The sequence below is a fragment of the Dromiciops gliroides genome, chromosome 4 (assembly GCF_019393635.1).
Source record: "Dromiciops gliroides isolate mDroGli1 chromosome 4, mDroGli1.pri, whole genome shotgun sequence".
NCBI lineage: Eukaryota > Metazoa > Chordata > Mammalia > Microbiotheria > Microbiotheriidae > Dromiciops > Dromiciops gliroides.
In genome coordinates this window covers 420,837,854-420,854,405 of record NC_057864.1, presented here as the reverse complement: position 1 = coordinate 420,854,405, position 16,552 = coordinate 420,837,854, and the positions used below count along the sequence as shown (strand labels likewise).

The following is a 16,552-nucleotide window of genomic DNA, read 5'->3' as shown; positions in this document are numbered from 1 at the left end:
ATTGTAAAGTATATAGAAAGGTTAGTAATGGATGAGAGGTTACAGTGACCATAAGGAGCTTTAAAAGTCAAATATAAGATTGCCAAATTTTACATTTCTACCTCTATAACATCTCTAACCTTCATGAATCCTTCCCTAATTAATGCCTTCTAGTCAGTAATGCTTATGTTCAAATGTACACAGTTGTTTCGTACCTGTCTGGGGAATAGTGTATCTTAGCTATATGTCTTTGTATCTTAATGCCCTCAATAGACTGTGAGGCTCATAAAGGCAGGAATTATTTGATCTAATCTGTCTCTATATTAACTCCAAACTTTCTGCCAGGCACTGTGCTAAGTGCTTGAGATACAAACACAGGTAAAAAGACAGCTTCTGCACTCAAGATTCTCAGTCTTTAGTGTCCTTGTAACATGTATATTGCAGGTGCTTAAATAATGTGTGCTTACTGAAGTGTGGAAATTGGTCTATAACTCATAAACTAAGAGAATAGCTGAATAGCCAGGGCTTGGCTACAGGTTTAATTCAATGTAACCTACTGATTTCATAATAACCTTTTAAAAAGAATCGTAAATGGATTTCTCAACCTCCTAAATATGAGGTGACCAAATAAGAAAGAGTAGAGAAAAAAGAGAAAAGACTCCAGAACAAAGCCTTGTGGTACATTCATAGTTAGTGGTAGTGACAGGACTGATGAAGCATGTGTCACCAACTCTTAACATGCACTATTTAGAGGCATGTGTAAAATATTTAAGGAATTGTTCTTTTTGTTAAAATCTAAATTTTTCTTTCTAGATCTACACAATGCCTCTCATTATTATGAATAGTACTTATTCATGTAATACTTTGGTAGAAGTTTGAGATGAATCTGTATTTACCTTGAAAAAATCCCAGGAAATTGATTTTATAAAAATCAACTGCTGCTGGAATTATCACTAGACTCTCTCAAGTAAGAATTAAGTTCCAAAACATACATACCCACAAAACCCTAGAGAGGCAACATGTGATGTGGGAAGGATGTTGAATATAGAATCAAGGACCTGGATTTAAATGCTAGTTCCACCATATAGCCTCACTTTCTAGGCCTCATCCGGTAAAGGAATTGAATTAGGTAACTTTTAAGGCCCCTTCTGGCTCTAAATATAAGATCCTATGCTCTTTTCATTTATTTCTCACTCACTCTGTATAACCAATCAGTTTCCAAACTTACAAGAAAGAACAGGAAGTACAGAAAAAGAGGAAAAGGCAACATTATGGAGGGCTTTAAAAGACAGAATTTTACATTTGATCCTAAAGGTGATAGGGAGCCAGTGGAGTTTACTGAGTAGGAGTTAGGGGTGGAGTTGACATGGTCAGATTTGGACTTTAGGAAGATCAGTGGTACATTTGGGTGGCAGACTGCAAGTGAGGAGACAATGAAGCAGAAAGACCAACTAGTAGGCTATTGCAACAAAAAGGAATGAGGTGATGAGGGTCTTGACCATGATGGCAGCAGTGTTAGAGGAGAGCAGGGAACATACAAGACAAGATGTTAAAAAGAAAAGACTTGGCAAATAATTGGATTGGGGATGAAAGTGAAAAATAAAAGATAATACCTAGGTTGCAAGTCTGGGTTACTGGGGAAATGCTGATACTCCCAATAATAAAAAGGAAGTTAAGAAAACAGGGTAAACATGGGGGAAAGAGGGGTAGACATGGGGTGGAAAGGTAATGTGTTCAATTCTAGTTACGCTAAATATAGCTAGCAGGGATGGATGAATGGGTTAGGTGAGAGTTATATGAGGATGAGAGAAACATGAGTATATATCTAGATACTAGAGAAGTAGTCAGTAGAGAGGGAGAAAATGAATATAAATGAAGGAAAGAGGATGATAAAAGGAGCAATCTCCTAAAGAAGATGGGATGGAATGAGATCATTTATGCATGTAGAGGAATTTACCTTGGCAAAGGAAAATGCCACCACCCCAAGAGAAATACAGGAAGGAGGAAAGAATGGCAAAAGGCATCTTACTGATGTGAGATGAGGAAGGGAGAAGAAAGAGTTCATGGAAACAAGCTTCAATTTCGTCAATGAAGTATTGAAGGAAAATTCTCACTGAGAGGGTAGGGGAAGAGAAGCCTTGGAAGGTCAGAGGTGGGATGGAAAAGTCTGGAAGAGCTCTCAAGGTGAATGGGATAGTAAGCCAACTAGAGAGATATAAACGAATTACCTTACTACAGAGAGCTCAGTTGAAAGTAATAATAGTATCATTATTAGATAAATTTGTAGTAAATCCAATCTGTACCAGTTTCATGACTTTTTCCAGCTTCATTCAGCAGCATATGAGTAGGATCAAAGGCAGTAGATGGTGTGAGTAGTACAAGGCAGGATTAGTAATGTGATAAGGGGGCAAAGAACTAAGAGGCAAAAATATAATATGGTAGAACTGGTTCACCAAGGGGTCAAGACGGGGAAGGGAGAAGAGTGTAGCCAGTGCAGAGGTGCTGGCCTGGGAAAGAACTAAGGTTTAGAGATTGAAGAATAAGTTTGGGGGTTTCAGGTCAAAGGAGAAATAAAATGACAATAGATTGTTATCAGATAAAGGAATTTCATAGTTCATAAGGGTATGACCATGTCTATCATAGGAATTGTGTAAGTCGAGGAACTATGAGCTAAAGATATTTGAGAGAGTATTAATATGTATGTTCAAGTCCCTAGTAATTAGGTCAAGAGTTGGGGAGGAAAGAGACTGTGAATTGGGTACTGAACTAAGGAAGGAAAGTGTCTTGAGGGTGGGTAAACAACAGCCACCAGAATCTTTGTTGGGTGATTAAACAGATTATATGAACCTCAAAGGAAGAGAGGTTAACTGAGTGACAGTGGTAGAGGAAGAGTCTAGAAGTTGCAATGAGGAATGAGGAGTATTCAAATTCCTTTTAAGACCTATAAATCATGGGGGATGAGTGAAGATGCAGCCAGTGTAGGAAAGAGCAGACACAAAAGTTGGTTCATCAGAGAGAGCTAAGTTTCAATGAATGCAAGAAGATTTAAAAAAAAAAAAAAACAGGTTTAAAGTGAAAGCAAGTTTGTTACCTGAGGAGAAGGTATTCTAGACACAGTGGAACAGAAGGGTAACTTTACAGTGGGATGCTGGAGTTGGGTTGAGGGGGACAGAAGTAAGGGAATGGGCAGTGAAGATTGGAGAACAGGGTTTGGATACTGACAGCTGAGGGTTCAGAATAACTAGGCTGGGAAAGGAAGTATTTTAGTCAGTTACAAATGAGTCCAAGTAGGTTATCACTGTCAATTTTCAGTAAGTTATCAACCATGGAGATTCAGCCTGGGGGTGGAGTCATCACAGGACATCAAGACAGCACTGCAAAGCTAGAAAGGCGTGAGTGTGGGTAACTGGGTACAGGAAAGCTATGGACATTAGGTGGTGGCAGAGAATACCTGAACAACTGATCTGGTCTCTACCCTAGTTCAGATCCTTATCACCTCTCTTTTGAACTATTACAATAATCTCCTAATTAGTCACTTTGCTTCAAACTTTTCCCCACTACAATCCATCTTCCATATATCTGCTAAAGTGATTTCCTAGTCTAAATCTGACAATAAACTCTAGTGACTACCTATTATGTCTGGGATGAAATTCTATTTTACACTTAAAGCACTTTAAGACCTAGCCTTATTACACACTATTCCACATCATATAGTCTAGCCAAATGGGATTTCTTTATGTTTCTCACAAAAACACAAACAAAAAACCCCACTCACATTTTCCATTTCTGACTCTGAACTAGCTGTCCCCGATTCCTGAAATATTTTCCCTCTATCTGAGACATGTATGTAGTTACCTTCAAGACTCAGCTCAACTATCACCTTCTGCATGAAGCCTTTTCTGGTCCCATTCCGATGCTCCCCACTCATGGCATTTTGTATGTGATTTGCGTGTATTCTATATATAGTTAAATGGGTTCATGTTTTCTTTCCTTGTTAGAATTTTGATCTTTGAAAAATTGATAAATGGTCAAAGGATATGAACAGGCAGTTTTACAATGAAGAAATCAAAACAGTCATATGAAAAAAATGCTCTAAATCATTACTGATTGGAGAAAATACAACTATTTTACACCTATCAGACTGGCTAAAATGACTGAAGGGGATGTGGAAAACTTGGGATAATAATTCATTGTAAGTAGAACTGTGACTTGATCCAACCATTTTTGAGAACGATCTGGAATTATGCCCAAAAAGTTACTGAACTGCCTATACCCTTTGACCCAGCAAAACCACTAGTAGGTCTGTTTCCAAAGATGATTAGGAAAAAAGGAAAAGAACCTCTATGTTCTAAAATGTTTACAGCAGCTCTCTTTGTGGTGGTAAAGAACTGTAAATTTCAGGGATGTCGTTCAATAGGGAAATAGCTGAACAAGTTGTGGTATATGACTGTGATAAAATATTACTGTGCTATGAGAAATGATGAGTTTGACGACCTTAGAAAAATATGAAAAGACTTTCATGAATTAATGAAGAGCAAAGTGAACAGAAACAGGGGAATGTTGTACATAGTAACAGCAATATTGTTCTAAAAACAACTTTGAGAGAACAAGTCATTTTGATTATTATAAATACTCAAATTAAAAACAAAGGACTTATAGACTCATCTGCATCCAGAGAAAGAACAGATGAACAGAAGTATGTATGGAATGATTTAATATATATAGACATAGGTATGTCTAATGGTACTCAGGGAAGGGAAGTGGCGGGGAGGACAAGGAAGAGGAAAAAAAGAAAAAAAATCCCTACATGGTAGCAAGCTGTACATAATAGATTTACAGTTTCATGTGCAATCACTTTCTAAATTATACTATGTTATAGAAATGCTTGTTTTATCCTATAAATTAAAAATAAAATAAATTTTTAAATGTTCTAAATTTGAGAACAAGAACTGCTTCACTTGTGTCCTCTTAACCCCAGTCCCTAGCACAGTCCCTAGCATATAAGAGGTGCTTAATAAGTACCAGATGATGTACTGACAAATCTTTCAGTTGTCAAGATTCCAAATAATCAATCAACAAACATTTATTAAGCCTACTACATCATGGTTAGAGTTACAGAAGGGAGAGAGTGAGATAACCATATCTAGCTCTTGCTCTCACAGCCACTGCAGTACTCTTACTGAATGGGCACTGACTTTGTGTGGCACTGAGGGAAAGTAATAAAAAATGGGCAAAAGAGATCTTAAAAAAACTAATGTAAAATATCTTCATATGCCTTTATTCAAACCTGTCAAGAGAAGCATAAAGCAGCACCCAGATGCTTTAGTGAAGTTCTCAGAACTTTATTTTATGATGCTTGGTAAAGAGTAAAGTAAATCTGATGACAAAACCCAAGTAAGGCAGGCTGTGAAGGACTAACAAAAAAACCTACATTATACCTAAAAGAAAAAGAAAAACAAATTTCAAGGATCTCAATGCACTGAAGAGGTCTCACTTCAGCTTCTTAATATATCTTGATATCAAGCAAAAGTCAAAGAGGAGCATCCTGGCCTTCCTATTGTAACGACTGGAATGACGCCACCTTCTGGAGACTTACTGTAGAAGAGCTCTGCCCATGAGGTGAAGGTCTTTGAGGGCAAGACCAGGCGTCTTTTCTTTGGCGTCAGGAAGTGACGTTTGCTTGTAGGAGGAAGAAGGGGGAGCCTGGTGCTCTGACGCTTTTTTTCCTGGGGACTCTGGTGGTGAAGGGAAGCTAGAAATGCGTTCTCCCTTTAATAGATAGATGAATGTAGGCCTTTCTCTCTCTCTTTACCAAATCTTATTCTCCTTAATAAATGCTTAAAAGCCTAACTCTTGCTAAAGCTTATAATTTATTGGTGACCACTCAGATATTTTAGACAGAATAGCTAGAATTTTAGCCCTTAACACTATTAAAGATGTGAGAAAATAACTGGGAAAAATACGGCAACCTTATGGGGGTAAAAGCAGCTAAACTGAAGGGAAACTATGAAAAAAAGATGCTGGGCCAAAAGAAGCCTGATGTGGGTAAAAAATGGGGCTGTCAAAGCAGAGAATAAGAAAAAAGAAGGAAGACAATGACAAGAAGAACTAACAAGCTGGTCTTAGAGTAATTTTTTTGTTCTCAAGAAACTCATCCCTAATCCATAGACAGCTTACTCCTTTGTTTAAAAAAAAAAACTATTTGTTTAAAATTACAGAAAAAATTTTGACTTCCAAATTCTCCCTCTCTTTACTTCCTCCTCCACTCATTGAGAAGACAAGATTATACCAATTTATACATGTGAAATCAGATGCCAAAGAAAGGCAAGAAAAATAAAGTGAAAAACATTTATACTTCAATTTGCATTCAAAAGTTCAACAGTTCTCTCTCTGTGGAAGTGGATTGCAATTTTCAGCATGGGTCCTTCTGAACTGTTTGGGTTTTTTGTTTTCTTTTGAGGCAATGGGGTTAAGTGACTTGCCCAGGGTCATAGAGCTAGTAAGTATCTGAGGCTGAATTTGAATATAGGTCCTCCTGACTCCTTCTATTCATTAAGCCACCTACCTGCCCCCAGAAGTGTCTTGGATCCTTCTACTGATCAGAGTAGCTAAGTCTTTCACAGTTGATCTTCTTTACAAAATTGTTGCTACTATATAAAATAATCTCCTGGTTCTGCTCACTTCATTTTGTTTTAGTTTCCTTTGATCTCCTTGGGATACAGAGCTAGGAGCTAGTAGAGGTTATTGTTTGTCCGTTCTTGTAGTACTGCTAGATCTTTTTTTTTTTATTTAATTTTCTGATTGGAAACAAAAACTACTCTAGAAGCATTCAGAATGCCAACAAAGTAGTTGCATCTTTTGTTGCAATTACAAAATATTCAGTTAACTGGACACTTATTTCACAATCCAGAGGCCACAGTTTTATAGTCTTCCAGGACAGTTCCAAATTATTCTCCAGAATGAGTGGGCCAGCTCACAACTCTACCAGTACTGCATTAATATACCTATTTTTCTATAACCCCTCCAGCATTTATCATTTTTCTTTTCTGTCATGTTAGTCAATCTGATAGCAGTGAGGTGGTACCTCAGAACAACTCACTCCTTTTAAAGAAAAAAAGCAGTGAAATGTAGGGCTGTGTAATATTTGTTTATAAACTATACAGAGCCTTTTAAAAAATAGTTAACATACTACATAACATGTCTTTACAAGCCCTGTCCTTTGTTGCTGTTTTGTTTTTGTTTTTGCAGGGCAATGAGAATTAAGTGATTTGCCCAGGGTGACAGAGCTAGTTAAGTGTCAAGTGTCTGAGGCTGGATTTGAACTCAGGTCCTCCTGAATCCAAGGCCAGTGATTTATCCACTACGCCACCTAGCTGCCCCCAAGTCCTGTCCTTTGGTGGAATTTTCAATAGCCAATAACCTTTACTGCTATAGTATAGGAATTACAAAGTGTCATGGAAAAATTCTTGTTGGTACTCAACACAAATTCATCATATGGGTATATAGTTCACATTTATATTCAGTTGTTTTTGATGTAACATGAAAGAATTGCAACAAAAACAACAGCTATTTTGTCAGCATTCTGACTACTACAGAATAGCTTCTTTTCTTTTTGTGGAGCAATGAGGGTTAAGTGACTTGCCCAGGGTCACACAGCTAGTGTCAAATGTCTGAGGCTGGATCTGAACTCAGGTCCTCCTGACTCCAGGGCTGGTGCTTTATCCACTGCACCATCTAGCTGCCCCAAAATCAGAAAAAAGAGCCTACTATGTTTTGCTTATTATGCTAGGTTCTAGTGATATAAATACAATAAATTAAATAATCTCTACTCTTAAAACTCTTACCTTTCAGTGGGGGAGACAATATGTCATATATAAGATTAAACAACATAAATAGGATTAAAAATAACAATAATGAGAATAGCTAGCATTCATATAGTGCTTTAAAGTTTGTAACACATTTTATATATCTTTACATATTTTGCATATCTCATTTGAGTTTCACAACAACCCTGGAAGGTAGGTGCTATTGTTATCCCCATTTCACCAATGAGGGAAAAAACATTTTTTATTACAATGTATTTTGGGACTGTAGTTTTTAATTACAATTATAGTTTGGGTAGCTAGATGGTAAAATGAATAGAGCACCAGGCCTGGAGTCAGAAAGATCTGAGTTCTGGCTTCAGACACCAGCTGTGTGACCCTAGGCAAGTCATTTAAATCCTGTTTGCCTCAGTTTCCTCATCTATAAAATGAACTGGAAAAGGAAGGCAAATTACTCTGGCATCTTTGTCAAGAAAACCCCAAATGGGATCATGAAGATTCTGATACCACTACAAAGGCTCAACAAGAACAAATTTGTTATTGAGGGGACTGAAAGTTGAGGAGATCAGAAAAGTCATGATGTAGAAAGTGGTGCTTTACACTGGATCTTGAAAGAATAAAATGGTACTAAGAGGTAGAGGTTATGAAGGAATGTATTCCAAAGCATGGGTAATAATAGCCAGTGCAAAGGCATGGGCATGAAAACTCAAGTGTAGTGTATGAAAAACAGAAAGGGAGGAAGTTTATATGAAATGCAAAGTGTTAAGGGAATAAAGTAAAATGAAACTAGAAAGATAGGTTGTGTCAGAGTTATGAAGGACTTTAAAAGCTCAACAGAATTAATATTTGATTCTAGAGTCAAAAGAAGATACTAGAGTTTGCTGATTAGGACAGTTAGATCTGGGTTTAAAGAAAATCACTTCGGCAGCAGAATGGAAGACAGACTAGAGTAGGGAAAGACTTAAAGCAGGAAGAAGCCAATTTAATAATTTAGACAAGAGCTGATGAAGATCTGAATTAAGGTGGTAGGTAATATAAAAGAAGAATTCAGGAAGCCATAGCTATCCTGGTTTCCTTTTTTCTTAATCTCCATTCCTTTTTTTTTTTCATCATTTTAATTTACAAAAATCTATTGAGTATTTGTCTTTCCTCCCTCTATCCCTTATTTATTCCTCCAAAATTCCCCCAATATCCCTTTATTTTGACAGTGTAAACACTAAGCAAGGGCTTATAGTGACTGATGAATGAAAATGATGGGGGAGAGAATGTGTAAATAAAAAATCAGGTGAGGAATTCAGAAGGATCTTAAGCATAAAAGAAAGATGAGCTAAAGGATGATAGTACCTAAAAATCAAAACTTTAGAGCTGAAGGTAACTTAGAGGCCAACCTGTCCAAATCCCTTATTTTACACATGAGGAAACTGAGCCCCAGAGAGGTTAGATGATTTATTAAATTTTATACAAGCAGTCTGTGGCAGAGCTCTCTAATCTTACCTCTTTAATATTCAACATTTCCCCATATACTGGTTTCTTCTATGCTGCCTACAAACAAGCCCCATTCTCCTCCATCCTCTTAAAAACAAAAGAAAACAAAATTCAATTCAAGGAGTTGAGACTTGTAAGGCAAGAAAAGGACAACAAAAAAACAACAAAAAAGGTTTTGGAGGTTTTTAAGCTCTATTGGGGGAAAGAGGAAGATCCAGAAGGGGAGAGGATAACTGCTTATATAAGGATAACTTACTCTGATAAGTCAGACAATAACCATCAACGGGAGGCAAAATTGTTCAATCATTATTTTACTTCATTTTCTACGTCAAGAATAACTAGACTGAGAAGAACAGAATAAAATGGCTAATGGAGAATTGACACTCAATACAAAATAAAAAACTTAAGAGAACAACTAACTGTCCTTAATTAATTCATGACCCAGAGGAACTAATAATGACCTTCTATATCTCCTCCTTTTCTCAACCAAACCAAACCTGGCTTCTAACCATATTTGAACAGCTCTCTGTAAAGTCATCAATGATCTGTTAACTGCCAAATCTGATGATCTTTTCTCAATCCTCACCTTTCTTACTCTGGTCACCATCCTGCTACACATTAAGTGTGAATTCTCCCCATAACCACTCTTTCCACTTCTAGATCCAAGAACTTTAATTGAATCCACATTATCCTTCCAGGAAAGAAGTCAGATTGCCCTATGACTCCATTCAGCCACTTCTGTGACTTCCTAAACCACTATTCTCTTATATATGGATCTGCTCTTAGGGTATTACCTCTTTAAAGCAAGAGATAGCCTGGCTTTTATATTTATATGTGTAACCTTGATACTTATTAACACAAGGCCCAAATTATCACACAAAGAAAGTGCTTAATAAATATTTTTTTTTGAGGGCAGCTAGATGGCCCAGTGGATAAAGCACCAGCCCTGGATTCAGGAGGACCTGAGTTCAAAGCTGGCCTCAGACACTTACACTTACTAGCTGTGTGACCCTGGAAAAGTCACTTAACACTCATTGCCCAGCCAAAAAACAAAACAAAACAAAATAAAATAAAATAATTTTTTTCATGTATTTATTCATTTATTCTTGACTCCTCAACATATGACACTGCTGACTATCCTTTCCTTTTGGATATTTGCTCTTCCCTTGGTTTTCATGACACTACTTCTTCCTAATTCTACCAGTCTGACTAATCCTTCTGAGTCTTCTTTCCTGGATCATCAAAATTAACTTTTAACTATGGATGTCCTTGAAGACTCTGACCCAAAACCCCCTTCTCTCCATATAATCTCTAACTTGGTGACATCCAAAGGTAATATCTAGGTACCATAGCTATTTAGGCATCTAGATGGTGAAGTGAATAAAGTGAAGAAACTAAAATCAGGAAGACCTGAGTTCAAATCTGACTTCAAACACACTCAATAGTTATGTGATCCTGGGCAAGTCATTTAACTTGTCTGCCTCAGTTTCCCCATCTGTAACGCAGGCACCTATCATCCAGAATGGTTTTGATAATCAAATGAGATATCATGTGAAAGTGCTTTACAAACCTGAAAACACTTTATAAAGGCTAGCTGTGTTGTTACTATTATTGTTATTGTTACTATACATTTAATGATCTTCATTATGCAGATGGTATTATCATTATTAATGTTTACAGAGCATCTTATTATCTGCAAATTACTTTACATATACTATCCCATTTGATTCTAACAATAACTCCATGAGGTAGGCACTATTATCCCTTTTTTTACAGATAAGAAAGATGAAGCTGAGAGTGACCTGAACAGGATAACTCAGCTAGTGTATCATTACTTAATCCACTAAGTCATAGTTAATTCTTATGCCTTAGATGACCAAGTGCTACATATATGTGTGTGTGTGTGTGTGTGTATAAACATATATGTGTGTATATATGGGCATATATGATATGTATGTGAAGTTTTCTCTAGGAAGCTCTACTCTTTTACCACCAATAAAAATATTTTCCAGGAATTGAGCTAAACATTAGAGTTGCAAAGTGGCAAAGGAAGTAACAAATCTGAGCTCCCCCAATACAATCCAAATACTACAAAGATCTAGAAAATGACTAGATCAAGGACCGATCAGGAAATCTAAGAAAAAAAAAATCACATTCATAACTCCAGTCAAGTTCAACATTTAGAGAAAGAGATGTGCCTAGGGATAGAATCTGGCCAGGAGTGTATTGGGTGGAGCATTTCTGTAAACAAAAACTAAAATAGGACTGAAGCTGTGTACCAGGGCAAGAAGAGGTTCCAGACTAACAAAAGATAACCCCAACTTTTTCTGTTCCACCCATCCACCTCTCCATTTCTTAGCCAGTACCAGATTGTTTTGATAATTACTGCTTTATAATACAGTTTGAGATCTGGTACTGCTCGTATTTTTTCTCCCCACAGATTCCTTTGATATCCTTGAGCTTTTGTTTTTCCAGATGAACTGTTATTATTTTTTCTAGATCTATAAAATATCTTTTAGATAATTTGATTGGGACGATTGCTCCAAAAAACCTCCAAATAATGCCATAGGACAATTACTGGAGCAGCAGAACCCACAAAAGAATGGGCTGAGATTATTTTCCATCCAAAGATGGCTTAGCTCTTTCTGCCATCTTACATTGCCACCACCACGGTGCGCATGAATGTCCTTGCAGATGCTCTCAAAAGCATCAACAATGCTAAAAAACAAGGAAAACGCCAGGTTCTCATTAGGCCGTGCTCAAAAGTAATTGTCAGGTTCTTAACTGTGATGATGAAGCCCGGTTACATTGGTGAATTTGAGATCATCAATGATCACAGAGCAGGAAAAATTGTTGTGAACCTCACAGGCAGATTAAACAAGTGTGGTGTATCAGCCCCAGATTTGATGTTCAATTGGAAGATCTGGAAAAGTGGCAGAATGATCTGCTACCATCCCGTCAGTTTGGGTTCATTGTGCTTACAACCTCAGCTGGCATGATGGACCATGAGGAAGCAAGACAAAAACACACAGGGGGAAAAATCCTGGGATTCTCTTTCTAAGGGTGTAAAACATACATACAAACAAAATGCTCCAATGAACACAAAAAAACCTCAAAGATGGCTTAGAAGGTCAGGCAGGAGGGGGCTGCTGTGCCAGGGCAAGAATGGAGCCCAACCCCACAGTCATGCTGACACAAATCCAGTCCCAGGTAGGCCTCAACAAGGAAAGAGATCCCCGGAGCCTCTGACTCAGCTGCAGCGCCAGCACCATCCGGAACTAAGCTCAGTCTGGTGAGAGGGCTAAGTCCTTGGAAGGGGGGAGATTACAGGGGTCGCTGCTGGTGCTGAGGAGGAACTTGGGTGTTTCACCCCTGCTGGGAACCAGGAAGTAGGCTTGAGTGGAGTGGGCCCAGGTGGGGGAAGGGCACAGGCTCGTCAGAGCTGAAAACCACACCACACAAAGTTTTGCCATCTGATTAATTAGAAAGTTGGCCGGAGGTTATCTACAGACCAGAGAACAAGCCAGGCAAGTGAAGAACCTGCCCCTCCTTAAATACCACCTTAGATCCCCCTGAAGTTTGGGACAGTACATCCTAGAAGTAGTGTCCCACTTTAAGAAAGAGTTAAAAGTCAAGTAAAAGGCTGTCAAGATGAGCAGACAGAGAAAGATGAGGACCATAGAAAGTTTCTTTAGTGATAAGGAAGATCAAGGTACACCCATAGAACAGGATAGCAATGTCAGGGCTCCTACATCCAAAGCTTCCAAGAAAAATATGAATTGTTCTCAGGCCATAGAAGCATTCAAAAAGGACTTTGAAGATAAGAGAGGTAGAGGGAAAAGTAAGAGAGGTAGAGGAAAAACTGGAAAAAGAAATGAGTGATGCAGGAGGATCATTGAAAAAAAGTCAATAGCTTGAAAAGTCAAATTAGAAAAATGGAAAAGGAAGTACAAAAGCTCTCTGAAGGAAATCATTGCTTAAAAATTAGGATTGAGCAAATAGAAACAAATGACTTTATAAGAAACCAAGACACAATAAAGCAAATCCAAATGAATAAAAAAATAGAGGGCAATGTGAAATATCTCCTTGGAAAAACAGCTGACCTGGAAAATAGATCCAGGAGAGATCATTTGAAAATTATTGAACTACCTGAAAACCATGATCAAGCAAAGAGCTTAGACATCATCTTCCAGGAAATTGTCAGAGAAAATTGCCCTGATGTGCTAGAAGCAGAAGGTAAAATAGAAATTGAAAGAATTTATCAATCACCTCCTGAAAAAAATCCCAAAATGAAATGAAAACTCCCACGAATATTACAGCCAAATTCCAGAGCTCCCAGGTGAAGGAGAAAATATTGTAAGCATCCAGAAAGAAACAATTCAAGTATTGTGGAGCCACAGTCAGAGCAGCACAAGATCTAGCAACTTCTACATTAAAGGATCAGTGGGCATGGAATATGATATCCCAGAGGGCAAAGGAATTGGGATTACAACCAAGAATCACCTACCTAGCAAAACTTATTATAAACTTTCAGGGTAAAAAATGGGACTTCAATGAAAAGGAGGACTTTCAGATATTTATGATGAAAAGACCTGAACTGAATGAAAATTTGACATTCAAATACAAGACCCTAGAGAAATATAAAAAGGTAAATAGGAAAAAGAAATTAAGAGTGATGTTAAAAGGTCAAACTGCTTATATTCCTACAAGGGAAGATGATACTTCTAACTCCTGAGAAATTTCTCAGTATGAGGGCTGAGAGGACTGCACGGAGGGAGGGGAAAGGGGAGAGGTAAGAAACAGGAAAGGGCTTATGGAGTGGGGGAAGAGATGGGGGAGGAGCTGGGCAGTGAATGAACCTTACACTCATCAGAATTGGCTCAAAAACATTAATCTCATCAGAGTTGGCTCAAGGAGGGAATAACATACACACTCAATCTGGAGGAGTACCTATCTAACCCTGCAGGAAAGTAGGAGAGGAATGGGATAAGGAGGGAGAGGTGAAAGGAAGGCAGATTTGGGGAGGGGGAAATCAGAAGCAAATCCCCTTTGAAGAGGGAAAGGGTGAAAGTAGATAATAGAGTAAATATCATGGGGAGGGGAATAGGATGGAGGGAAACAGTTAACAATAGTAGCTGTGAAAAAGAAAAGGAAAAAAATTGTACAAAAAAATATTTATAGCAACTCTTTTTGGTTGCTAAGAATTGGAAATTGAAGGAATGTCCGTCAAATGGGGAATGACTACACAATCTGTGGTGTAAAACAAATCAAAACAAAAAAAAAAAAAACAAAGCTGTAGTATATGATTATAATGGAATATTATTGTACTATAAGAAATGACAATGATTTGAGAAAAACCAGAAAGACTTATATGAATTGATGTATAATGAAGTAAGCAGAAACAGAACATTGTGCATAGTGACAGCATTATTGTTCTATGAGCAACTATAAATGACTTAACTACTTTCAGCAATACAATGATCCAAGACAATCCCAAAGGACTAATGATAAAGCATACTATCTACCTCCAGAGAAAGTACTGATATTGATTGAACACAGACTGAAGCATGCTATTTTGCGTTTTTTTTCCTTGAGTCTTTTTATATAAAATGACTTATATGGAAATGTTTTACATAATTGCATATGTATAACCTATATCTGATTGCTTACCACCTCAGGGAGGGAGGAAGGTAGAGAGGGAGGGAATGAGAGGATAGAATTTGGAACTCAAAACTTTAAATAAATAGTCTAATTGGTATAGCACTAAGTAAATAAATTAACTTAGGTAGAACTGTCATTTTTATTACATTTGCTCGGCCTACTGTGAGATTTAAAATTGGATATTAGATCATAAATCTCCCCTCTTTAACCTTTCCCTTAATTTATCTCCCAGACTAGTAAATGGAAGAAGCTTCTGGTTTTCTAGTTAGAGCTTTTATTGTGTGGTAGTTACCAGGTGATGTTGATTAGAGGGATAGGAAAGTTGAAATAAAAACCAAATCGTCTTAAGTCTAAGCTTAGTCTATATTCCGTATAAAACTCACCAAAAGCCCAAGGCCACCTTTGGGGAGAGAGAGACCGTGTCAAGCGCGTGCTGCTGCTAACCGCGAGCTGGGCCGAGTCAAACTCCCGTCAGCGTCTGTCTGTGCAGCGCAGTCAGGAGACCAGCAGAGCAGGAAAAAGCTCCCACTTCCGTTCTCTCCTTGCCTTTTTAAGCTCGCACCCCGGAAGTCAAGTGCTCAGCAGGCAGTCTGGCGTGCGTAGCTCATGCCGTTGGTCTCCTCCCCGAAAGGGTGGTCCTTCAAAAACTGGCGTCTTTCAGTTATCCTAACCAAACTGTTAAAAATCTTTCATTTTTTTTTTTTTTTACCACACTACCCATGAGCAATTAATATTTTTCCAATTGTTTAGATCTGAGTTTGTCTTGGCAGGTAGATTTCCAAGTATTTTATATTGGCCATAGTTCTTTTTTTTTTTTTTTTTTTTTTTTTTTTTTTTTTTTTTTTTGCGGGGCAATGGGCGTTAAGTCACTTGCCCAGGGTCACACAGCTAGTAAGTGTTAAGTGTCTGAGGCCGGATTTGAACTCAGGTACTCCTGAATCCAGGGCCGGTGCTTTAACCACTGCGCCATCTAGCTGCCCCCTGGCCATAGTTCTTTTAAATGGAATTCTCTTTCTATCTGTTGTTGCTGGACTTACTGGTAATATATAGAAATGCTGATGATTTATGTGAGTTTATTTTGTATCCTGCAACTTTGCTAAAGTTGCTAATAATCTCAAGTAGTTTTTTAATTGATTTTCTAGGATTTTCTAAGTATAACATCATATCATCTACAAAGAGTTTTGTTTCCTCATCACCTATTCTAATTCCTTTAATTTCTTTTCCTTCTCATTGCTATAGCTAACATTTCTAGTACAATATTAAATAATAGAGGTAATAATGGGCATCCTTGCTTCACCCCTGATTGTACTGAGGCTTCTAGCTTATCCCCATTACACATAATGCTCACTGATGGTGTTAGATAAATATTACTTATCATTTTAAGGTAAGCTCCTTTTATTCCTATGCTCAGTAGTGTTCTTAATAGGAATGGGTACTGTATTGTCAAAGGCCTTGTCTGCATCTATTGAGATAATCATATAATATCTGTTGGTTTTGTTATTGATATGGTCAATTATGCTGATAGTTTTCCTAATATTGAACCAGCCCTGCATTCCTGGTACATATCCCACCTGGTCATAGTGTATGATCCTTGTGATGTATTG

General features: G+C 37.7%; 1 protein-coding gene and 1 pseudogene across 5 annotated transcripts in view; one reads left to right on the top strand and one right to left on the bottom strand.

The window, feature by feature from the left end:
* Nucleotides 1-16,552, bottom strand: part of PTBP2 (polypyrimidine tract binding protein 2) — a 150,715-nt gene that overhangs the window by 53,408 nt on the left and 80,755 nt on the right. The window lies entirely within an intron of this gene.
* On the top strand, nt 11,966-12,348 carry LOC122753218 (annotated as a pseudogene).